The sequence below is a fragment of the Helianthus annuus genome, chromosome 10 (assembly GCF_002127325.2).
Source record: "Helianthus annuus cultivar XRQ/B chromosome 10, HanXRQr2.0-SUNRISE, whole genome shotgun sequence".
Lineage (NCBI taxonomy): Eukaryota > Viridiplantae > Streptophyta > Magnoliopsida > Asterales > Asteraceae > Helianthus > Helianthus annuus.
This window is the reverse complement of record NC_035442.2, coordinates 99,320,175-99,345,706: the sequence shown is the minus strand read 5'-3', so window position 1 is coordinate 99,345,706 and position 25,532 is coordinate 99,320,175. Positions and strand designations below refer to the sequence as shown.

Below are 25,532 nucleotides of genomic sequence, written 5' to 3'. Positions count from 1 at the left end.
GATTCAAGCATCACACCTCACATCTAAAGATTTGGTTGCATTATCTTAGCTTGATTTTTGACCAAAACAGTAACGTCGCCTTCAAAAGAGGGACCTACTACAATAACTAAGATAATCTCTTAAACAAGTGCAAAAGTATGAAAATAATCAAAGGTTACACTACACACGAGTCGGATCCAAGTGATTCATCTTGTCTATCTGTTTTTATTTTTATTTTACTTTTCAGCATTTTAGTTAGTTTTATTTTCCTAGTTTAAAAACCTTTTTCTAACATTTTGATTTGATTAGACGTTGAGAATAAACCGGTACTAAAAGCTCTTGTGTCCTTGGACGACCTCGGTATCTTACCAACACTATACTACGTCCAAGATGGGTGCACTTGCCCATATGTGTGTTTAGTGTTAGTGAATATCGTGTTTATAAATTTAAAACTTGGCTAAAAAGTGTAAAAAGGGCTTAAAATATACACCTAATATATATAACACTTCACACGCATTAAGTTTTTGGCCCCGTTGCCAGGGACACAAGGATTTTAAGAAAGTTAGGAATCAGCGGCCTAATCATTTTTTCTATTTTATTTTTATTTTTTTGAGGATTTTCTTAATTTTTCAGCTTCTGCTGAGCTCAGCACGGGCCGTGCCTGGTCGGACACGGGTCGTGCCCAGCAGTGTCACTGGCAGTTTTTATTTTTCGAGTTACAGAAAGCTGAGCACAGGGCCGTGTCGGTGCAACACGGGGCCGTGTCAAACTTCCCAGTAACAGGGACCCGGAAAACAATCACTGAATCTCCGACCACGGGCCGTGTTCACTGAGCACGGGGCCGTGGTGAACTTTCTGACCAACATTCTTTTCTGTTTTTATTGCAGGACTTGGAACCAGGCACCACATCTGAACTTTCTACGTAGTGTATGAGCTCCAGTTCTAGTAGAGACATAAAAGAACCTCTAGAAGAACCCGAACGCTTTCTCAGAAAAAGACTTAAAGCTAAAAACCAAGAGAAAGTTTCGGGGGACCCATTTCCAATGGCGGACCAACGTACCCTCATGGATTACCTACGACCCACCGTAGGTAATCTCGGCGCCGCTATCAATGCCCCGAATGTCGAAGCTAACAACTTCGAACTTCGGCCGCATTTGATACAGATGCTTCAAAACTCCGCAACCTTCCATGGGCTTGCGGACGAGGATCCCCATCTACATATTACTAATTTCTTAGAAATATGTGATACCTTCCGGATCAATGGAGCATCAAACAACGCTATCCGCCTTCGGATGTTTCCATTCTCATTAAAGGACCGAGCAAAGGCTTGGCTCAATGCCCTCCCAGTTGGCTTGGTAAACACCTGGGATGAACTAGCCCAAAAGTTTCTATATACGTATTTCCCTCCCGCTAAAACGGCTAAATTAATGACTGAAATTAATACATATTCACAAGAGGATGGGGAATCCTTATATGAAACTTGGGAAAGGTTCAAGGAGCTATTGCGAAAGTGTCCTTATCATGGTCTTGCGGTATGGCAACAAGTATCCACTTTCTACAATGGGTTGTTGCCACACACAAGACAAACACTTGACTCTAGCTCCGGGGGACTTTTAGGTAATCGCCGCCCACATGAAATATATACAATCAAATTGAGGAAATTGCTCAAACCAATTTTCAGTGGCACACTCCCCGAGCCAATAAATTTATTGCCCCGGGCGCCCATAAGGTTGATGAAAGCACTTCTTTACAAGCCCAAATCGAGGCCCTTTCTTCAAAAATCAAAAAGTTAGAAATGACAAAAATGGTCTCGGTTATGGCTTGTGAAGGGTGTGGTGGGCCACATGAAAGTTGGAGTTGTATGAAAGAAACAGATGATCAACCAGAGTCGGTAAACTACATTGATAACAGACCTAGGCCGTCGGGTCCTTCAACGGGTACCTACAACCAAGGATGGCGTAACCACCCTAACCTTGGTTGGAGAGAACCCGGCAATAGTAGTAACCATCAAAACCTAAACCAACGAACAAACTTTCAACAACCAAGAAACGAGTCACAAAATTTCCCTCAACAACAAGGTGGACGAGAAAGGCTTGAAGATACTGTATCTCGCCTCATCTCCGACACTGAAAAGAAAAACTCGGATCGATTTCAACAATTGGAATCGAATTTAGAAATCAACAAGCTAGTATACAAAACATTGAAAAACAAATAAATCAATTAGCTGAAAATTTCTCTGAGAGACCACAAGGCACGTTACCAGGTAATACCGAAACAAACCCAAAAGCACAAGTCCATCTAATAACATTGAGAAATCGTACCGTGGGTTCCGAAGAAGCTCCACCACCGCCAACTGAGGGAAGCACAACACCGCCCCAACAAGAGAAGGCTTCTCCTCTAATTCAAGAGCCTACCAAGGTTCCTCCGGTTCCATACCCCGGTAGGTTAATTCGCCAAAAGACCAATGAGCAATTCGCAAAATTCGAAAATTTACTAAAACAATTGCATGTCAATATTCCATTTATCGAAGTCCTAACTCAAATGCCTAAATACTCAAAATTCAAGAGGGACTTCCTCACCCATAAAAGGAAAATTGAATCTTTGCAATTAGTTAACTTAGGCGAAGAGTGCTCTGCCCTTGTACTCAACAAACTCCCACAAAAGAAGATTGCTCCTGGAAGCTTCATGATTCCTTGCTCGATCGGGGAATCCCCTGTTCATAATGCACTAGCCGACCTTGGGGCTAGCATTAACCTCATGCCTGCATCAATGTTCAAACGACTCGGCCTAGGAAAAACAAGCCCTACCAAGATGAGTATACAACTTGCCGACAGATCCGTCAAGTACCCGCAAGGTGTCGCTGAAAATCTATTAGTCAAAGTCGACAATTTTGTCTACCCGGCCGACTTTGTCATATACTAGATATGGAAGAGGACACCAAAGTCCCCCTCATACTAGGGAGGCCATTTCTAGCCCCTTCACAAGCAGTGGTAGACATGAATGATGGAACACTTACTTTGAAGTTTGGGGATAAGGAAGTGAAGTTTGGAGTTAGGAAGAGAGTAGAGGACGATGACCCGGTTAAAAACATGAAGGTCATTGATTCGAGTTTGGATGATGCTCTCCGATGGTGCAACATGGGATGCAAAACATCCCGCTCGGATAACATATAACCTAACTTTGGGTCTAGCCAAGGACCCTTATAAATGTGGCGCACCACGGAGGCATGCCGCGGAACTATCCTTAGTTTAACTTAGATTAATTTTTTAGTTTAATTTTAATTTTCAGGAATAAAACACACTCGGGATGGTGAAGGATAACAAGGGAAACGAGAAACATCAACCCATGCATGAAAACAGAGCTTCCCGACAAAAATTCTTCATTACAGCAAGTTCAGCACGGGACGTGTCCGCCCGACACGGCCCCATGCTGCACAATCTGCAAAAAACGCCCAGTTCAGGTAACTGGACACGGGCCGTGTTCACCGAACACGCCCCCGTGTCCAGGCTTCTGTTTCTCTTTACTAAATTTTGTCACTGGCACCTGAACACGGGGCCGTGCCCGGTCACCACGGGGTTGTGTCCAGAGTGCCAGTAACATAAAATTTTGTTTTTTTTTAACACCTTTTTACACATTCAATCAACCTAAAAACTTATTTTTAGGACACATTGAGGACAATGTGTAATTTAAGTATGGGGAGGATGCTAAAACTTTGAATCTTGCAAGTCCTAATTAACAAGCCTTACACAAAACTCTATTGGAACCGCTAATCACCCCAAATGTTTTCAAAAATTTTCATTTTTTTTACTTGTCTAAGTTTAAGTTGGGAATCTCAAGTTCTAAAAAAGGTTATATTTTTACAAATTTACAACCGATGGCGTCGTGATAAAAAGAACCAACAAAAGAAAATTATGAAACGGCATGCCAAGCTTAGTTAAAATTTGATTATATATACTTGATCACATAAAAACCCATTCCTACAAAAGTGAGTTTTGAGCCTTTATTGAGCATACAAATACATATCTTTACACTAAATGCTCATTTTTCATTTCTTGTGTGAATAGCCGCTTGGTTCTTACGACTCTAGAACTTGCCACGACAATGCATTCCCGGTCCTTACCAACTTAAACCCGAGTAAGTAAATGATGGAGGCATTAGGACTAATCCTTTTTCTTTCTACACCATTATTTTTCATTTTTTTACCACCTACCCAAAATCCCCCTAGTTAACCCCTTTGAGCCTAAACCTTTTCATTTTCTTAACCCAAAACAGTCACCCTTTTTACCCACCTAAATCTTTTTATTTTAACCCTTTCCTTTATTAACAAAGCTCGGTTTTTCTTATCACTAAATATATATATATATATATATATATATATATATATATATATATATATATATATATATATATATATTGATGATGAAACCAAATAAACAAACAAGTTCATCAAAAATTACTTTGTTTGAAAGAAATGGTTCATCAAAATAAAATAAAATTGTGAAAAATAAAAAGTCTTTCAAAAACCGACGCTTTTTACGCTTTTCGCCCTTTCACTAACCACTAACCCAACCACCCATCTTTAGCCCAAGCCGAACCCTTCACCCAAAAGTCCTCTTGATATTTACAAAGGTATATAGTTTGAAAGGAGGAGGATTGATTGCTTGGCAAGCTTATGGTAGGAGTAAGTTCCATGCCGCTCTCGAGTGATTCACTAAAAATACACCTTCGGCCGAGTGTTGAGTGATCCCCCGTGAGGAATGTGAACTCGTATATAAATAGAATTTTAAAAAGGCATATTATGCCCTAATAAGTAATTTATCTTATGAAACGTTTTTAATAAATCATGACGAATAGGATTGTAAATATATAAAAATAAAACTTAAATAAAGAATCTTGGAAATCCCAACACTCTAGGACAAGCCCAAAAACCTTCTCTTCTACCCATTCCATTTGGGAGTGAAAAAGCCACATTATAAAGAGTTTTGCTTGAGGACAAGCAAAGATTCAAGTGTGGGGTATTTGATGTGCACAAAATGCAACATATAAATTACATCAATTGTGGCATAAAACTAACCCTTTTTTAGTACTAATGTTGGAAAAAGTGTGCTTTTGTCTTCCTTTTATATTTTCAGGATTAAATGAGCTCAAATAGACAAAAGAAGCAAAAAGACAGCTAAATCTAACATAAATACAAGAAAAGGAACAAACGTGGCATGCCCGACCTCCCGACAGCATCTTCCCAAGCAAAACAAGAAGACAGAAGCCTGAACACGCCCCGTGCTCAGTGAGTACGGTGGCATGTCCAAGTGTCAGCAGAAAAGACAAAGTGGTAGAAGCTTCCATCGCCCACCACGGGGCCGTGCTCAGCGGGCACGGGGCCGTGGTCAACTATAAGATTCGCGGAATCCAGGCAAATCTTGATAGTACAGATATGCTTCTGCACACGGGGTCGTGCTTAGCGGACACGGGGGCGTGGTCAACTAATGCAGACAAACTGCATTTAATGAAGAAAGAGAGGAGGATGGACACGGGGCCGTGTCCAGCGGACACGGGGCCGTTCCCGAGCTTCTGTTCAGCCTATAAATAGGAGTGCTTGGAGCTCTTGCAACCCATCCCTTGGCACACCACCTCTCTCACAATTCACCCACCACCATCACAACACCATCATCCATTGTCCGTCATAGAGTGTGTGAGTCGTCTCGGGATCCAAGATTGATCGTAAGAGTTCTTGACAATCAAAGGCCATGTTTGCCTAAGTCTCTTACATCACTTGGTGAAGACAAGTGTTTAGTGTAATACTTTTTATTTTTAATCTTTTGCACTTTTTAATTGGTTTTGTATTAATAACTTTAATTACTAGTTTCTTATGTTAAAGGTGATTCTTCCTTATCGTTTGTCTGTGGTGTCTTGGCATTATTTTACTGTCTATATAAAATAAAAGATTTTCACCATTCATATCTCCACGGTCTATATGGAGGTATGTTGGCTACCTGGTCGGGGGTTAAGGGAACGATTTGGTAAGAGTCTTGCCATTGTTCAGTGTATAGATCCTGCAAAGGACCTGGGTCAAATTTAGTAGGACCTCCTTCAATACCCAACGGTATTGGATGGCGGGGGTCCAAACTCTTTGACCCCCTCATAAGTTAAACTACTATTAAAACTTTAACCCGGCTACTTAGGACTGTATCCCTGCTGACTCAGACTACTTAGCCGAGGGTAACGTCGCCTTCAAAAGAGGGGCCTACCATATTATGCATTAATAACTTAATTAGTTATCTTTCAATAATCCGACCCTTTAGGATTGTATCCTTGCTGACTCAAACTACTAGGTTGAGGGTAACGTCTCCTTCAAAAGAGGGGCCTACTACAATAACTAAGATAATCTCTTAAACAAGTGCAAAAGTGCGAAAATAATCAAAGGTTACACTACACACGAGTAGGATCCAAGTGATTTATCTTGTCTATCTATTTTTATTTTTATTTTACTTTTCAGCATTTTAGTTAGTTTTATTTTCCTAGTTTAAAAACATTTTTCTAACATTTTGATTTGATTAGACGTTGAGGATAAACCGGTACTAAAAGCTCTTGTGTCCTTGGACGAACTCGGTATCTTACCAACACTATACTACGTCCACGATGGGTGCACTTGCCCATATGTGTGTTTAGTGTTAGTGAATATCGTGTTTATAAATTTAAAGCTTGGCTAAAAAGTGTAAAAAGGGCTTAAAATATACACCTAATATATATAACACTTCACACGCATCAGAGACACATAGGATTCATGTGAAAACCAATTATCCTATTAAAAATGCGCTTAGGAAACCCGAGATGTCAGGCAGGATGGCTAAGTGGTCAGTGAAACTAAGTGCTTATGACTTAGTATATGAACCTAGAAATGCCATAAAATCACATGCTCTAGCTGACTTTGTGGATGATTTCAGTAGTGATATTCAGGATGAAGTAGACCTAGAAGTTCAACAATTAGGAGAATCCTTAGGATCCTGGACATTATACACTGATGGTGCATCTAATGTTAGAGGAGTAGGATTGGGTATACTACTAAAATCGCCACAGGGGGACATAATACCCCAGGCTATTAGATGTGAATTTCCTGCCACTAATAATGAAGCAGAATATGAGGCTTTGATTGCAGGATTAGAATTGGCTAAGAACATGAATATTAAAAGTTTGCAAGTATATGTTGACTCCTTGTTAATCACTAATCATTTTAATGGATCCTATGCAGTTAAAGGTGAGAAGTTAATCGAATACCTCGATATTCTCAAAAAAATTAGCAGGATATTTCGATGTTTTTACACTTAAATAGGTACCAAGAGAGGATAATGCTGAAGCGGAAGCCTTAGCAAACTTAGGATCATCAGTCAGGATACCGGAGGGAACCCAAATACCGATACTTCATATCCTGTATCCTGCTATGGATCCCTTCAAAGCTCAAGATAAAGAGGTAACAAGCATTCAGGATCTTGGTCCTGATCCTGAGAAGGATACTGGATCCTGGATGACTCCAATCATAAGATATCTCAAGGAAGGACACATTCCTGAAGACGAAAATCCTAAGGCATTTAGGATGAAGGTATCACGATTCACCATTATAAATAATATTTTGTATAAGAAATCTCTTGCAGGTCCATACCTAAGATGCTTGAAGGATCCTGAGGCCATGGAAGTGCTTCAGGATATACACGAAGGGGATTATGGTAACCACACTGGGGGCAGATCTTTATTCTCAAAAGTGTTGAGAACAGGATACTATTGGCCGACAATGAAGAAAGATGCTGCAGAATACGCTCGAAGATGTGATGCATGTCAGAGGCATAGCAACATATTGCATCAACCAGCTGAACCATTATATCCTATAGCTTCCCCTTCGCCATTCATGAAGTGGGGAATGGACATAGTAGGAAAGTTGCCAAAAGCTCCAGGAGGAAAAGTTTTTATGCTAGCAATGACCGACTATTTTTCTAAATGGGTTGAAGCTGAAGCATTTGTCCAAGTTAGAGACCAAGAAGTAGTATCCTTCATAAAGAGAAATATCCTGACAAGGTTTGGAGTACCAATCGAGATAATCTGTGACAATGGTTCTCAGTTCATAAGCAAGAGGACTACTGACTTTTACAAGAGTTGGGGAATCAAAATGATCACATCTACTCCGGTACATCCTCAAGCAAATGGGCAAGCAGAATCCTCAAACAAGATAATAGTCAACAACCTGAAAAAGATACTAGGAGCTAAAAAAGGAAGATGGGCAGAAGAACTACCCTTTGTTTGGTGGGCTGACAGGACAACAATAAAGAATGCAACTGGCCAAACTCCTTTCTCCTTAGTATTTTGAGCAGAAGCAGTGATCCCAACAGAAATGGTGATGCCTACGGCAAGATCCAATCTCTGGGATCCTGAGCATAATCCTGAAGCTATGTGCCAAGAATTAGATACTGTGGATGAAACAAGGGATGCAGCAAAGCTAAGGATGGCAGCATATCAAGAGAGGATATCCAGAGCATACAACAAGAATATAAGGACTAGGAGGTTTCAAGTTGGGGATTGGGTGTTAAGAAAAGCTTTTCAGAATACTACTAATCCTGCTGATGGAAAATTAGCTCCAAAGTGGGAAGGACCCTATGAGATCGAATCAGAGGAAGGAAAAGGAGTATATCGACTCAAGAATATGGAAGGGGATATGCTACCAAGATCCTGGAATGCTATACATCTAAAGCTTTATTTCAAGTGAGTTTAGAATTTAATTTCTAACTCATAATGGTATGGATTCTATCTCTTTTCAATATATTTGAGTTTATATATATTCTTTCGAACCCAATATTGACTTAAGCATCAGAGGGGTGTCAGCCAAGCTAACACCACCTTAATATAAGGATGTTTTGCAGAATATGCTCCAGGATATACGCTCAGGATAACTCGAAAGATTAGAGGATTGGCCCCCTCTCTCACGTTTAAGGGATCCTGATCCCTTCAAAGGTTTAAAGGTATTCACCTTTCTCTCGAATTGGGTTTAAACACCCCGCCTAGAGCGCAAGTTATCTAGGGATAGTTCAAGGTAGCAGGACCAGTTCATGTAAAAGTGGCTGACAATTTCGTTACTGTTGGCTATATCCTGGATCCTAAAGGTATATGAGGATTGATCACCCTCTCTCACGAAAGAGTATTTTCATATTCTCTAAGGTTTAAAGGTTTTCACCTTTCTAAGTCTTGGAGTTTGTACATTCTCGCCTGTAGCGCATGAAAATCAGGGTTTATCCCCAGGATATCAGGGTTTATCCCCAGGATATTAAGGGTTTATCCCAGGATATTAAGGGTTTGTCTCGGGATATTCAGGATTTTGTTTTGGTCAAAAATCACACAAGGATAATGCAACCAAACTATATGTAAACGGGGTATGATGCTTGGTTTATAGAAAAAGTAAAGGATCACTTTAGTGTGAAATATGCAAAGACACAATGATTTATACGAGGAAAAAGCCCTTGATCAATGTATGATCTCCGGCATAAAAAACCTCGGGTGATGGCAACTACCGATCACTAAACTTCAATATATCAAAATACGGTTACAACTTTGGATGATAATGAGCTGAGTACAAGGATCACTATAGTTTCGAGTGTCTAAGCGTGTGAGAATTGTGTTGTGTGTTCTTCCGAATGGGGAAGAGTGTTATATATACAAGTGTAGGTGACCTATTTTAGGTAAAAAGACTAATAATCAGCTCATTACCCCTTTAGAAATAAAAGTAAATTTAGCCTAAATTATCGCCCTTAAATCATGCCAAGTTTCCATATCCTTCACAACGTCCATCTCCGATTAAGCACATGCTATAATTGTAAAGACGTGTCCTTTGATTGTGATGCTTAAGAGCGGATCCTGCTAGATGTCCTGCAAAACAACATTAAATTCAATGAAAGCAACTGTTAGCATGAGGATCCTATGATGGTCCGTGATCCTGATCCTGGAACTCTGCTGAGGATCACTATCTGCCAAAGAAACAAGGATCACTGGTTAGGATCGCACGTGAGGATCATGTATTGTAAAAATCCAGCCCTAACAATTGCCCCCAAAATATAAGGAGTGATTTTGTAAATAAATGAGTTATATTTTGTTCTGATCTTATCTTCAACGGACAATTCGGATAACTAGCCGTTATAACCGGACTAGCCGTTGCGATCATTACGTCACTGAAGTGACATCCCTGCAAATCATGATTATAAATAGGAGATAGGGTAAGGATCGATTTGCATTTAAATTCAGGATATACTCCCTTTATAATCTCCACTGAAGATTGACCAGGTATTCTCTTCCTTTCTTTCTTCCTTTTCCTGCTCTGTTTTTTCTGCTCTTGCTCTGTTTTTGTTCTGCCACGAGTATGTTGCTCTGAAATTCTCCCCATAAGGATCACGAGAAGAGCAGTCCCCTGAAAAGCCAAGGGATCATTAAGGACTCTCCTACGGAGAGATGCTGCTTTACCGATGCTCATGTAGATAGGATTCGTCATTGTTTTCCGGCGGATGCTGTTTTCAAGTCATTCACATCCACTGCTTTGAGTGACCTTGTTTCTGACGTCTGGGTGGCCTTTCCTGCAACTCCGTTTACCATAGGATATTCGTATCCTTTTTCGGCCTTCACCCAATCTTTCTTTTCTTTGACCGGCATATGTTATATCCAAGCTATGCCGATGATCTGGAGGGTCGTGTATACCTTCGAGAGGATCATCGAGCAGGAGGGGATTGATTTAGGGATGGCAGAGCTGGCCGAGCTTTATGATCTTACCACGTTTGGTTCTTATCGATACTTGCTGAAACTGAAGGCCGGGGAGGATCACCCTGTTTTAAAGGTTACTAAAAATGATACAAACTGGAAGCGTCGTTTCTTCTTTGTGAGGAGGGATACCCTCCCTAATGGGAAGGATCTGCCCAAGGAGTGGGCCACCCATGGTAGGATAGAAGATCCTGGAAGGATCACCATCAGACTTGTCTCTTATGATGAGGATCACTAACGTCTTTCTTTGTTTTTTGTTTATTGTGCAGCTATCTCCATTGCTCATCTCAAGTTAACCCCTGCTGCCAGAGAGAGGGTTCTAGCTTTCAAGAAGCTTGATCCTGAAACCAGAAGTTTTCAAGTCACCGTCCAAGATTCACAAGAAGTATCCTCTGCATCTGCCACTATGTCAAGTAAGTATCCTTATTAAAAAGTAAGTTATATGTAAGACTGTTTAGTTAGTAAGGGAACTTATCTTGTTTTGATTGTGTAGGCGCTGGGAAACCTGCTAAGTCTGCCAAGTCTGCCTCCAAGTTCGGGATTGATGAGCTTGCCAATGTCAAGTCTTCAAGAAAGAAGACTTCTGTTGCCAGTCCCTCTGCTTCGGCCCCTAAAGCACCTGTTAGGGGTAAGGGGAAGAAGAGAAAGACTTCTGAGGATCTCCAAGGATTTCCCCTGATCCGCCAACAGTTTCTCGACTATGTCAATGAGGTAAGGATCATTGCCCCTGTTGGTTATCCTTCTCGAATATCCTGCTTGTGTATTCTGCCTGTATATCCTGCTTCTTTGAGGATCACCTGATCCTGAACTTACCTTTTTTCTCTTTTGCAGAAACTTGCTGAGATTGAGACCTACCTTGGCCATGTCGAGGATCAGGAAAGCCAAATCGCCGACCTCCAACAAATGGGCGTGTTAAAGGATCTCAAGATAGCCGATCTTGAGAAGGAACTCCGGGCTACAAAGGATGAGGCTGCTCAAAAGCTGATTGACATGGATGGCGAGAAGCAGGAGATCATCCAGGATGCCAAGGTCTCTGCCGCAACTGCCATGTACAATATACAACTACAAATGGCTGCGGAGGCTCAGGATCCTGCCTTTGACAAAAGCTCATGGGACGTGGAGGGTTGGAAGGCAAGATTGGCAGAGCTGGAGGATGAGGACGAAGCTGAGGAGATCCCAATGCTGGAGGGCGGTGATGCTGACAAGGATCAGGGTGGAGAAGCTGGTGGTGATGGAGCAGCAAAGGTGTGAGCTGCTGGATTGGGCGATAATGGATATTTCGAGACTAGGCCGGAGCCCAATTTTTTGAGTTTGGTAGTGGTTTGTTTGTGGTTGTTGATGTTTGAAACAATTATGGTTTGTAACTTGAACAATAGTTTTTAGGGTTAAGGATCATGGATCCTTTGGACAATAGGTAGGATTACAAAAGGTGGAGGGATCCTCTGTTTGGGGGATGAAGCCTTTGTGATCCTGCCGCCTTTAATTTCCTGCACCTGCTAAGACCGCATAGACAATGGACACCCTTTGCCAACCCATGTGGACGGGCCACGTTTTGCTGGTAGAAATGTGGGTTGGCAATTTTGACAACTTTTTGAAAGGGTTTAAGATCCTTTTGTTAATAATATAACTTTAATCTTTCTGGCTTATCTCGTGTTGTTATCCTTTATTTATCTTCTTATTTTCCAGTTTTTAGAAACATATTTGTTAGAGTAACAAGAGTTGAGCAAACCATGTTTAATAAATTTAGGATATGATCCTAGATCAAATATCCTATCATTGAAAATTTTCAAGGATCATAGGCTTAGTTGTCAAAGTGTAAGGGTTGTTCAGTATAATCAGAATAGTCAAGGATCATCCCTGAGGATCCAAGTTAGGATCCTAACCTCTAATCAAGATAACCATAAGTGAAACTTTAACGGACAATAAGGATTAAGGATCCTTATTTGTTTAACTTTGGGAACCTGAAAAATGGAACATAACTTGGGACTAAGCCAATGTAAAAGATAAATTAGTGGCTGGGGACATGCCCAAAGGATAACTGGGGATGATCCCAAAGGATCACTGGGGACAAGCCCAAAGGATAACTGGGGATAATCCCAAAGGATCACTGGGGACAAGCCCAAAGGATAACTGGGGATGATCCCAAAGGATCACTGGGGACAAGCCAAAGGATAACTGGGGACAAGCCCAAAGGATAACTGGGGACAAGCCCAAAGGATAACTGGGGACAAGCCCAAAGGATAACTGGGGATGATCCCAAAGGATCACTGGGGACAAGCCCAAAGGATAACTGGGGACAAGCCCAAAGGATCGTATGTAAACCGGAGTATGGCCCTTACTGGCGACTATCCAAACTTAGTGACATGAAAATGTCAAAACCTTAGCTAACGTGAAAACGTTAGAAACCTTAGGAACGGATGTATGGTACGTCTACCATTATACGTAGGATCCTGGGTATAGCCAGTACGATGAGGTTGTCAGCCCCGGAAGTGGGTACTGGTCCCAAAGACGTGAACTATATCAGGATCATCGTGCGCTGCTGGCGGAAACTGGGGATAATCCCAAGGATAACTGGGGTTGAACCCAAGGATCTGTGGTGCTTTTGAAGATCTTTAACGATATGCTGAAGATACCTGAACTATCATAACTCAAATGGTTCGTGAGAAGAGGATGAAGGATACATGATCCTTATCCTTAGGTAAAAAGTAAGGAAATGTAATAGTTTTAAGATAAGGACATTACCAGAGTAAGGATCACTGACATCACCGGGATCCTTCGAGGATACTTCAGTGTAAGGATCACATGCTTGAAGGATCATGTTCACATAAAGTATCTCTTTAAGTGAACAGCATTCCAGGCTCTTGGTAACAAGTTTCCTTCCATAGTTAGCAATCTGTATGCCCCCTTTCCTGCTTCAGCTTCAATCAAGTAAGGGCCTTCCCACTTTGGTGCTAACTTCCCGTCAGCAGGATTAACAGTGTTTTGGAATGTTTTTCTCAACACCATATCTCCGACTTGAAACTTCCTTATCCTAACATTTTTGTTGTAAGCACCAGCCATTCTTTGTTGGTAGCTTGCCATCCTTATCCTAGCCAGATCCCTGATTTCCTCAATAGTATCCAAATCCTGAGCCAGGATTGTAGCATTCTCTTCAGGATCACGAGCACTTGTTCTAGCAGTTGGGATCACCATCTCTGTTGGGATCACTGCTTCTGCCCCAAATACTAAAGAAAAAGGTGTTTGACCAGTGGCATTCTTGGGAGTTGTTCTATCAGCCCATAGCACATAAGGTAACTCCTCTGCCCATTTTCCCTTCTTGGATCCTAGCTTCTTCTTCAGATTGTTGATGATGATCTTGTTGGATGATTCTGCTTGGCCATTGGCTTGTGGATGAACTGGTGTTGATGTTATCATCTTAATTCCCCAACTGTCACAAAAGTTAGTGGTTCTGCTTCCAATGAATTGGGAACCATTATCACATACAATTTCAGAGGGAATGCCAAATCTAGTTATAATGTTTCTTTTGATAAAGGATATAACTTCTTTTTCTCTGACTTGAGCAAAAGCTTCAGCTTCTATCCACTTAGAGAAGTAGTCAGTCATGGCAAGCATAAATACTTTTCCACCAGGTGCTTTAGGGAGCTTGCCAACTATATCCATCCCCCATCTCATGAATGGCCAAGAGGATGGTATGGGGTGTAGCAATTCAGCTGGTTGATGAAGGATATTGCTGTGTCTTTGACAAGGATCACATTTCCTAGCATATTCTACAGCATCCCTTTTCATGGTTGGCCAGTAGTATCCTGTTCTAAGGATCCTTGAGAACAATGCCCTGCCCCCAGTGTGGTTTCCACAATCTCCTTCATGGAAGTCTCTCAACACTTCTTCAATTTCAGGATCCTCGATGCATCTTAAATATGGTCCTGCAAGAGATCGTTTATATAGCACATTATTTAAGATTGTAAATTGAGATACCTTAATCCTGAAAGCTCTAGGATTTTCTCCCATCGGAATCTCCCCGTATTGCAAGTATCTCATGATTGGTGAGATCCATGATCCTGCATAAGATTGAGCTTCTTCGCTATGGATCACTGCAGTATCCTCTTCTATTTCCATGGCCACCTGATTTTCAATAGCAGGAGCTAGGATATGGATGATGGGGATACTTATATCCTCTGGGATCTTCAAGGATGATCCTAGGTTGGCCAATGCATCAGCTTCTGTGTTTTCTTCCCTTGGTACCTGTTTTAAGCTGAAAGAAACAAAAGAGAGTGCCAATTCTTTGACTATCTCTAAATATTTGGTTAGTTTTTCACCTTTAACAGCATAGGATCCATTAAAGTGATTGGTGATCAATAATGAGTCTACATATACTTTAAGATATTTCACCCTCATTGTTAGTTGCTTGGAACTCACAGGCTATGGAGTGGGGTATTATGTCCCCCTGTGGCGATTTTAGTAGTATCCCGAGCCCTGTGCCCTTGACATTTGAGGATCCATCAGTGTGTAGTATCCAAGGATCCTTGGTCTCATCCAGCTGCTGGACCTCCAATTCTGCTTCTTTTTGAAGATCACTACTGAAATCAACCACAAAGTCAGCTAGTGCTTGGGATTTAATGGTTGTTCTTGGCTCATATCTTATATCATGGGCATTAAGCTTTACTGCCCACTTAGCCATTCTTCCGGACATCTCTGGTTTCCTGAGGACATTCTTGATTGGAAAATTAGTTCTAACAACAATAGTATGGGTTTCAAAATAATGCCTTAACTTAGTTGATGCCATGATTAATGCAAGAATAAGTTTTTCGAGGTGTGAGTACCTGGATTCGGCATCAAGTAAACTCTTACTTACATAGTAGATAGGATATTGTGTACCTTCATGATCCTTAACAAGGACAGCACTTACAGCGGTTGAGGATACCGCCAAATATAAGGATAACACATCTCCTTTTTCGGGTTTTGTTAATGCTGGTGCTGAGGACATATATTCTTTAAGGGCTTGTAAAGCATCCTCGTGTTTCTCAGTCCATTCAAACTTCTTGTTCTTCCTTAGGATATCGTAAAATTCTTTACATTTTTCTGAGGATTTTGATATGAACCTGTTCAGAGCTGCTATCCTGCCTGTTAGCCTTTGCACATCCTTAGCATTGGCAGGGGACTTGATGTTCACTAGTGCTTTAATTTGCTCCGGACTTGCTTCAATGCCTTTCTGAGTTACCATATATCCTAGGAATTTTCCTGCCTTAACACCAAAGTGGCATTTTGAAGGATTAAGCTTCATGTTATATTTATCAAGGATATCAAATGCTTCTTCCAAATCCCTTAGGTGATCCTCAGCTTTCTTTGATTTGACTACCATATCATCTATGTATTGTTTTGGTCAAAAATCACACAAGGATAATGTAACCAAACTTTATGAAATCGGGGTATGATGCTTGGTTAACTATGAAAGTAAAGGATCACTTCTGTGATAAAGATGCAAAGACACAATGATTTATACGAGGAAAAAGCCCTTGATCAATGAATGATCTCCGGCATAAAAAACCTCGGGTGATGGCAACTACCGATCACCAACTTCAATATAACAAAAATATGATTACAACTTTGGATGATAATGAGCTGAGTACAAGGATCACTGAGTGTCTAAGTGTTTGAGAGTTGTGTCGTATGTCGTGTGTGTTCTTCCGAATGAGGAAGAGTAGTATTTATACTAGTGTAGGTGACCTATTTAAGGTAGGTAAACTATTAATCAGCTCATTACCCCTTTAGAAATAAAGATAATCTAGCCTAAATTGCTGCCCTTAGATCAAGCCAAGTTTCCATATCCGGTACAACGTCTATCTTCAATTTAGCTCTTGCCATAATTGTGAAAACGCGTCCCTTGATCATGATGCCTAGAGCATATCCTGCTAGATGTTCCTGCAAAATAATATTGTAGTAAGCGAAGGTGACCGTTAGTATAAGGATCACCATAACGTCCCATGATCCTGATCCTGAAGTCCGGCTGAGGATCACTGCCTGCCAAAGAAACAAGGATCACTGGTTAGGATCACTTATAAGGATCACTTATAGTAAAAATCCAGCCCTAACAATTGCCCCCAAAATATAAGGAGTTAATTGTAAATAGACGAGTTATATTTTGTTTCGATCTTATCTCTAACGGGCGATTCCGAATAACTAGCCGTTACACATGGACTAGCCGTTGTGATCATTACGTCATAGGTGTGATAATCCCTGCAAATCATCATTATAAATAGGAGATAGGGTTAGGATCATTTTGCATTTAAATTCGAGATATCTTCCCTTTATAACCGCTACCGAAGACTGATCAGGTATCCTCTGCTTCTCTCTTTCCCTTCTTCCTTCTCTTTGCTCTGTTTTTTCTACTCCGTCTCTGTTTCTGTTCCGTCACAAACATGTTGCTCCGGAATTCTCCACACAAGGATTCCAAGAAGGATAGTCCCCTGAAAAGCCAAGGGATCATTAAGGATTCTCCTACGGAGAGATGTTGCTTTACCGATGCTCATGTAGATAGGATTCGACATTGCTTTCCGGCGGATGCCGTTTTCAAATCCTTCACACCCACTGCCTTGAGTGATTTTACTTCAGATACCTGGGTGATCTTTCCTGCAACTCCATTTATCATAGGATATTCGTATCCTTTTCCGGCCTTCACCCAATCTTTCTTTTCTCTGACCGGCATATCTTATATCCAAGCCATGCCGATGATCTGGAGGGTCTTGTATACCTTCGAGAGGATCATCGAGCAGAAGGGGATTGATTTAGGGATGGCAGAGCTGGCCGCACTTTATGATCTTACCACTTTTGGCTCTCATCGATATTTGTTGAAACGGAAGGCCGGGGAGGATCATCCTGTTTTGAAAGTTACCAAAAATGACACAAATTGGAAGCGCCGTTTCTTCTTCGTGAGAAGGGATTCCCTCCCTAATGGGAATGATCTGCCCAAGGAGTGGGTTACTCATGGTAGGGTAGAGGATCCTCGAAGGATCACTATCAGTCTTGTCTCATTTGATGAAGATCACTAATATCTCTTTTTATTTCTTGTGCAGCTATATCCATTACTCATCTAAAATTAAGCCCCACTGCAAAAGAGAGAGTCCTAGCTTTTAAAAAGCTTGATCCTGAAGTTAGAAGCTTCCAAGTCACTATTCAAGATTCTCAAGAGATATCCTCTGCATCTGCCACCATGTCAAGTAAGTATCCTCATAGAAAGTAAGTTTTATGTAAAAGTATTTAATTTAACAAGGGAACTTATCTTGTTTTTGGAATTGTGTAGGTGCTGGAAAATCTGCCAAGTCTGCCAAATCTGCCTCCTTGTTTGGGATTGATGATCTTGCCAAGGTCACGTCTTCGAAGAAGAAGACTTCGGTTGCTAGTCCTTCTGCTTCAGCCCCTAAATTACCCATTAGGGGTAAGGGAAAGAAGAGGAAAGTTTCTGAGGATCTTCAAGGATTCCCCCTCCTCCGTCAGCAATTTCTTGATTCTGTCAACGAGGTCAGGATCACTGCCCCTGTTGGTTATCCTGATGGTTTTTGAGGATTACCCGTGTCTGACGTTATATCCCGTTGTTTTTGCAGAAACTTACTGAAATAGAATCTTATGTTGGCCACGTTGAAGATCAGGATCGCCAGATTGCCGACCTTCATCAAATGGGTGTGCTGAAGGATCTCAAGATCACTGATCTTGAGAAGAAGATCCGGGCTGTTAAGGATGAGGCTGTCAAAGCATTGATCAAGTTCGATTATGAGAAGCATGACATTACTCAGGATGCTAAAGTCTCTGCCGCGATAGCTATGTACAAGATACAACTGCAGATGGCCACGGAGGCTCAGGATCCTTCCTTTGATAAGAGCACATGGGACATTGAAGGCTGGAAGGCAAGGCTAGCTGAGTTGGAGGATGACGATGATGTTGAGGATATCCCTATGCTTGAAGGTGGAGATGTCGGTAAGGATCAGGGGGAGGCGAGTGGAGCTGGTGGTGATAGTGCAGCGAAGGTTTGAGCTGCAAGATTGGGCAATGATGGAAACTTCTAGACATAGCCGGAGCCCAATTTTTAAATTTTGATAGTAGTTTGTGGTGTTTAAAACAATTATGGTCTGTAATCTCTGAACAATAGTTTCTTAGGGTTAAGGATCCTGGATCCTTAGAACAATAGGTAGGATTACAAAAGGTGGAGGGATCCTCTGTTTGGGGGATGAAACCTTTGTGATCCTGCCGCTTTTATTTCCTGCAAAATGCTAAGACCGCATAGACAATGGACACCCTTTGCCAACCCATGTGGACGGGCCACGTTTTGCTGGTAGAAATGTGGGTTTTGCAATTTTGACAACTTTTTGAAAGGGTTGATGATCCTTTTGTTTAATAATATAACTTTAACTTTTCTGGCTTATCTTGTGTTGTTATCCTTCAATAATCCTCTTATTTCTCAATTGCTATATTTGTTAAAATAACAAGAGTTGAAAAAGTGTTTAATAAACTTAGGATATGATTCTAGATCAAATATCCTCATATTGAAAATTCTCAAAGTGTTTTAGTTCAAGGATCATAGGTTCGGTTGTCAAAGTATAAGGGTTGGTTAGGATAAAGAGTATAATCAAAAATAGTCAAGGATCATACCTGAGGATCCACGTTAGGATCCTAACCTTCAATCAAGACAATCATAGATAAGACTTTGATAGTTAATAAGGATTAAGGACCCTTATATGTTTTAGACTTCCAAAACCTGAAAAGTGAGATATAACTTGGGACTAAGCCAATGTAAAAGATAACTTAGTAACTGGGGACATGCCCAAAGGATAACTGAGAATGATCCCAGAGGATCACTGGGGACAAGCCCATAGGATAACTGGGGACAAGCCCAAAGGATAACTGAGAATGATCCCAGAGGATCACTGGGGACAAGCCCATAGGATAACTGGGGACAAGCCCAAAGGATCGTATGTAAACTGGAGTATGGCCCTTTCTGGCAACTATCCGGACTTAGTGACATGAAAATGTCAAAACCTTAGCTAACGTGAAAACGTTAGAAACCTTAGGAACGGATGTATGGTGCGTCCACCATTATACGTAGGATCCCAAATATAGCCAGTACGATGAGGTTGTCAGCCCCGAAAGTGGGTACTGGTCCCAAAGACGTGAACTATACCAGGATCATCGTGCGCTGCTGGCGGAAACTGGGGATAATCCCAAGGATAACTGGGGTTGTACCCAAGGATCTGTGGTGCTTTTGGAGATCTTTGACGATTTGCTGAAGATACCTGAACTATCATAACTCAAATGGTTTGTGAGTAGAGGATGAAGGATACATGATCCTTATCCTTAGGCAAAAAGTAAGAAAATGTAATAGTTTTAGGATAAGCATATTACCAGAGTAAGGATCACCGATATCTTCAGGATCCTTCAAGGATACTTCAATGTAAGGATCACATGCAGGAAGGATCATGTTCACATGAAATATTTCTTTAAGTGAACAGCATTCCAGGCTCTTGGTAACAAGTTTCCTTCCATGGTTAGCAACCTGTATGCCCCCTTTCCTGCTTCAGCTTCAATCAAGTAGGGACCTTCCCATTTTGGTGCTAGCTTCCCGTCAGCAGGATTGATAGTATTTTGAAATGCTTTTCTCAACACCATATCTCCAACTTGGAACTTTCTTATCCTGACATTCTTGTTGTAGGCACCAGCCATCCTTTGTTGGTAGCTTGCCATCCTTATCCTAGCTAGATCCCTGTTTTCCTCAATAGTATCCAAATCCTGAGCTAGGATCGTAGCATTTTCTTCAGGATCACGAGCACTTGTTCTAGCAGTTGGGATCACCATCTCTGTTGGGATCACTGCTTCTGCCCCAAATACTAAAGAGAAGGGTGTTTGACCGGTGGCATTCTTGGGAGTTGTCCTATCAGCCCATAGCACATAAGGTAACTCTTCTGCCCATTTCCCTTTCTTGGATCCTAGCTTCTTCTTCAGATTGTTGATGATGATTTTGTTGGATGATTCTGCTTGACCATTGGCTTGTGGGTGAACTGGTGTTGATGTGATCATCTTGATTCCCCAACTGTCACAAAAGTTAGTGGTTCTGCTTCCAATGAATTGGGAGCCATTATCACATACAATTTCAGAGGGAATGCCAAATCTAGTTATAATGTTTCTTTTAATGAAGGATATGACTTCCTTTTCTCTGACTTGAGCGAAGGCTTCAGCTTCTATCCACTTGGAAAAATAGTCAGTCATGGCAAGCATAAATACTTTTCCACCAGGTGCTTTAGGGAGCTTGCCAACTATATCCATTCCCCATCTCATGAATGGCCAAGAGGGTGGAATGGGGTGTAGTAATTCAGCTGGTTGGTGAAGGATATTGCTATGTCTTTGGCAAGGATCACACCTCTTAGCATACTCTATAGCATCCCTTTTCATGGTTGGCCAGTAGTATCCTGTTCTAAGGATCCTTGAGAATAATGCCCTGCCCCCAGTGTGGTTTCCACAATCTCCTTCATGGAAGTCCCTCAACACTTCTTCAATTTCAGGATCCTCAATACATCTTAAATATGGTCCTGCAAGGGATCGTTTATATAGCACATTATTCAAGATTGTGAATTGAGATACCTTGATCCTGAAAGCTCTAGGATTTTCTCCCATTGGAATCTCTCCGTTTTGCAAGTATTTCATGATTGGTGAGATCCATGATCCTGAATAAGATTGGGCTTCTTCACTAGGGATCATTGCAGTATCCTCTACTATTTCCATGGCCACCTGATTTTCAATAGCAGGAGCCAGGATATGGATGATAGGGATACTTATATCTTCTGGAATCTTCAAGGATGATCCTAGGTTGGCCAATGCATCAGCTCCTGTGTTCTCCTCCCTTGGTACCTGTGTCAAGCTAAAAGAAACAAAAGAGAGTGCCAATTCTTTGACTATCTCTAAATATTTGGTTAGTTTTTCACCTTTAACAGCATAGGATCCGTTAAAGTGATTAGTGATCAATAATGAATCTACATATACGTTAAGGTACTTTACCCCCATATCCTTAGCGATTTGTAAGCCAGCAATTAGGGCTTCATACTCAGCCTTATTGTTAGTTGCTTGGAACTCACAGGCTATGGAGTGGGGTATTATGTCCCCCTGTGGCGATTTTAGTAGGATCCCTAGCCCTGTGCCTTTGATATTTGAGGATCCGTCAGTGTGCAGGATCCAATGATCCTTGGTCTCATCCAGCTGCTGGACCTCCAATTCTGCTTCCTTTTGTAGATCACTACTGAAATCAGCCACAAAGTCAGCTAGTGCTTGAGATTTAATGGCTGTTCTTGGTTCGTATCTTATATCATGGGCACTAAGCTTCACTGCCCACTTAGCCATTCTCCCTGACATGTCCGGTTTCCTGAGGACATTCTTAATTGGAAAATTAGTTTTAACAACAATAGTATGGGTTTCAAAATAATGCCTTAACTTAGTGGATGCCATGATTAATGCAAGGATGAGTTTTTCGAGGTGTGAGTACCTGGATTCGGCATCAAGTAGACTTTTACTTACATAGTAGATAGGATATTGGTTACCTTCGTGATCCTTAACAAGGACAGCACTTACAGCGGTTGAGGATACCGCTAGATATAAGGATAACACATCTCCTTTTTCCGGTTTTGCTAATGCTGGTGCTGAGGACATATACTCTTTTAGGGCTTGTAAAGCATTCTCATGCTTCTCAGTCCATTCGAACTTCTTATTCTTCCTTAGGATATCGTAAAATTCTCTGCATTTCTCTGAGGATTTCGATATGAACCTGTTCAAAGCTGCTATCCTGCCTGTTAGTTTTTGAACATCCTTGGCATTGGCAGGAGATTTGATATTTATTAATGCTTTGATTTGTTCCGGGCTTGCTTCAATGCCCCTCTGGGTTACCATGTATCCTAAGAATTTTCCTGCCTTAACACCAAAATGGCATTTTGAAGGATTAAGTTTCATGTTGTAATGATCAAGGATATCGAATGCTTCTTCTAAGTCCTTTAGGTGATCCTCAGCTTTCTTTGACTTGACCACCATATCATCTATGTACACCTCCATAGTTTTTCCAATTTGATCTTTGAACATCATATTTACCAGCCTTTGATATGTTGCACCTGCATTTCTTAGTCCAAAAGGCATGGCAATATAACAATACAAACCTGTTGGGGTCATAAAGGCTGTATCCTCTTGGTCAGATGGTTCCATCTGGATTTGTTGGAATCCAGATGATGCATCCATAAAGGTTAACAGTTCATGCCCCGCTGTTGCATCCACCATAGAGTCAATGTGGGGTAACGGGAAAGGATCCTTGGGACATGCCTTATTTAAATCAGTGAAATCGACACATACCCTCCACTTTCCGTTTTTCTTTTGGACAACAACCACATTGGCTAACCATTTTGGATACTTTACCTCTCTGATCATACCTGCTCGAAGTAGTCTCTCTACTTCTTCTTGGATAATGGCATTCCTTTCTGGTGCAAACTTCCTCCTTTTTTGATGGATTGGCTTGATAGACCTGTCAATGCCAAGTTTGTGAGTAATAATATCCTTAGATATACCTGTCATATCTTCATGTCTCCATGCAAAGGTAGATTTTCTTCTTTTGAGGAAGGATATCATGTCTTCTTTTATCATGCCAAGGATCCCTGATCCGATATAGATTTTTGATTCAGGATCACTAGGATCCAAGAGGATTTCATCTACATCTTGTTCCCTTGCCTCCAAGACATTCCTTGGAGGATACTGTAATTGCTATTGCTCCCTTGGCTTCGAGGTTGGCTTCATAGATGAGGTATAACAATCCTTAGCCTCTTGCTGATCACTGTCGATCTTGATTATCCCCCATGGGCTAGGGAGCTTCACACATTGATGGTAGGTAGATGGAACTGCTTTCATGTCATGTATCCAAGGCCTGCCAAGGATAACGTTGCAACAAGATAAACAATCAATAACACAAAATTTTTGGTAATTATGTAATCCTTCCACGTAGATTGGGAGTTTGATGTCCCCCAGAGTTTTCTTCGTTTCTCCACTGAATCCTACAAGCACGGAGGATCTTGGTGTGATGTCTGATTCTGGGATTCCCATCTTCTTCAGGACATCAAGCTGGATAATGTTCACTGAGCTCCCTCCGTCAATAAGGATCCTGCGGACAAAATGATTAGAGATAAAGAGAGTGATAACTAAGCTATCATGGTGAGGATCCTGAATGTTAATGCGATCATCCTCATCAAATGTTATCATCTTCCCTTCTGAGACACTTGAGGTTCTAATAGGCCTTTCTCCATTATCCATTTTTGATTCTTTTGCATGTCTTTTGGCCGCTGAAAAGGATGTACCACAAATGTCTGATCCTCCGGATATGAAGTTAATCACTTGTGCGTCTGCCGGAGGTGCTGGAGCCTTTTCAGGGATCCTTTCAGGATCCTGGGTCCTTTGCTTTTTTCTCCCCAATAATTCTTTTAGATGCCCCTTGCTTAGCAGGTATCCAATTTCTTTTCTTAAGGCTATGCAATCTTCAGTTAGATGCCCGAAATCCTCATGGTATGCACACCATTTGGACTTATCTTTAGTCCCGGATGGTTTATCATTCTTCCTGGGCCATCTAGCTTTTTCACCTAGATTCTGCATTGCAAGGATCAGTTCATGATTATCGACGGAAAAACAATATTCTGAGATTGGAGGATATTCTTCATCATCCTCTTCTTGGTCAACAGCATGCACATTCTTGTTCTCGTTTCTATGGTAGGATTTGAACTTGTTGCTTTTGAAGGAGGATCCTTGCTTATCTTGTTTTGAGGATCCTACTTGTCTTTCCTGGATCCTCTTGTCATCCTCTAGCCGGATAAACCTGAGTGCTCGAGTTCTTACTTCATCTAAATTCCTGCATGGTGTCATAACAAGGTCATCATAGAATAATGAATCCTTAAGCAGTCCCATTTTGAAGGCTTCAACAGCCGTAGCCATATCCAAGTTGGGAATGTCCAAGGATTCTTTACTAAATTTAGTTATATAATCCCTTAATGATTCGTTATGATTTTGAGTTATCCTGTATAAATCACTAGTTAATTTTTCAAATTTTCTACTACAAGAGAATTGGTTATTGAATAAATTAACTAAATTGGCAAATGAAGTAATAGAGTAGGGGGGAAGACTTAGCAGCCACTTAAGAGCTGATCCTGTAAGAGTGGATCCAAATCCTTTACATAGGCATGCTTCCTTCAATTTTTCTGGGATAGGATTGATCTCCATCCTCTCCCTGTATTGTGCTATATGCTCCTCTGGATCCGTTGTGCCATCATACAGCTTCATGGTAGGGATATGGAACCTTTTGGGTACCTCTGCATCACAAATTGGTGGTGCAAAGCGAGATACCTTGTGGCTTCCATCTGCAATCTCTGGGATAGGCTTGACTACCCCTGGAACACTTGAGATCATGTCCTTTAGTTTCTGTAATTCCCTGGCCATAGCGTGATTGGTACCTGTATCCTGCATGAATCCAAGGTTAGTGGTAGGATAATTATTTAAAGTGTTACCTCCCATTGGGTTCAAGTTAGGGAATCCATATTGCTGGGATTCTGGAACAACGGCGGGACCAGTGGAAGCAATGGTCTGCATTGGAATGAAGTCCCCTTGATGGACATCTAGACTTCCTGTTTGCAAACTTTTTAGGGATCCTGGCATCTGTAAGGATCCTGGTATCTGGGATGATCCTGGAATGAAGGAGGATCCTTGAACCTGGGATGATC

General features: G+C 41.3%; 1 non-coding gene across 1 annotated transcript; it reads right to left on the bottom strand.

The window, feature by feature from the left end:
* Positions 1-1,400: 1,400 nt before the first annotated feature.
* On the bottom strand, positions 1,401-1,507 carry LOC118483430. The gene has a single exon (XR_004870718.1). It is a non-coding gene; the product is annotated as a small nucleolar RNA R71 (small nucleolar RNA).
* Between the last annotated feature and the right edge of the window lie 24,025 nt (positions 1,508-25,532).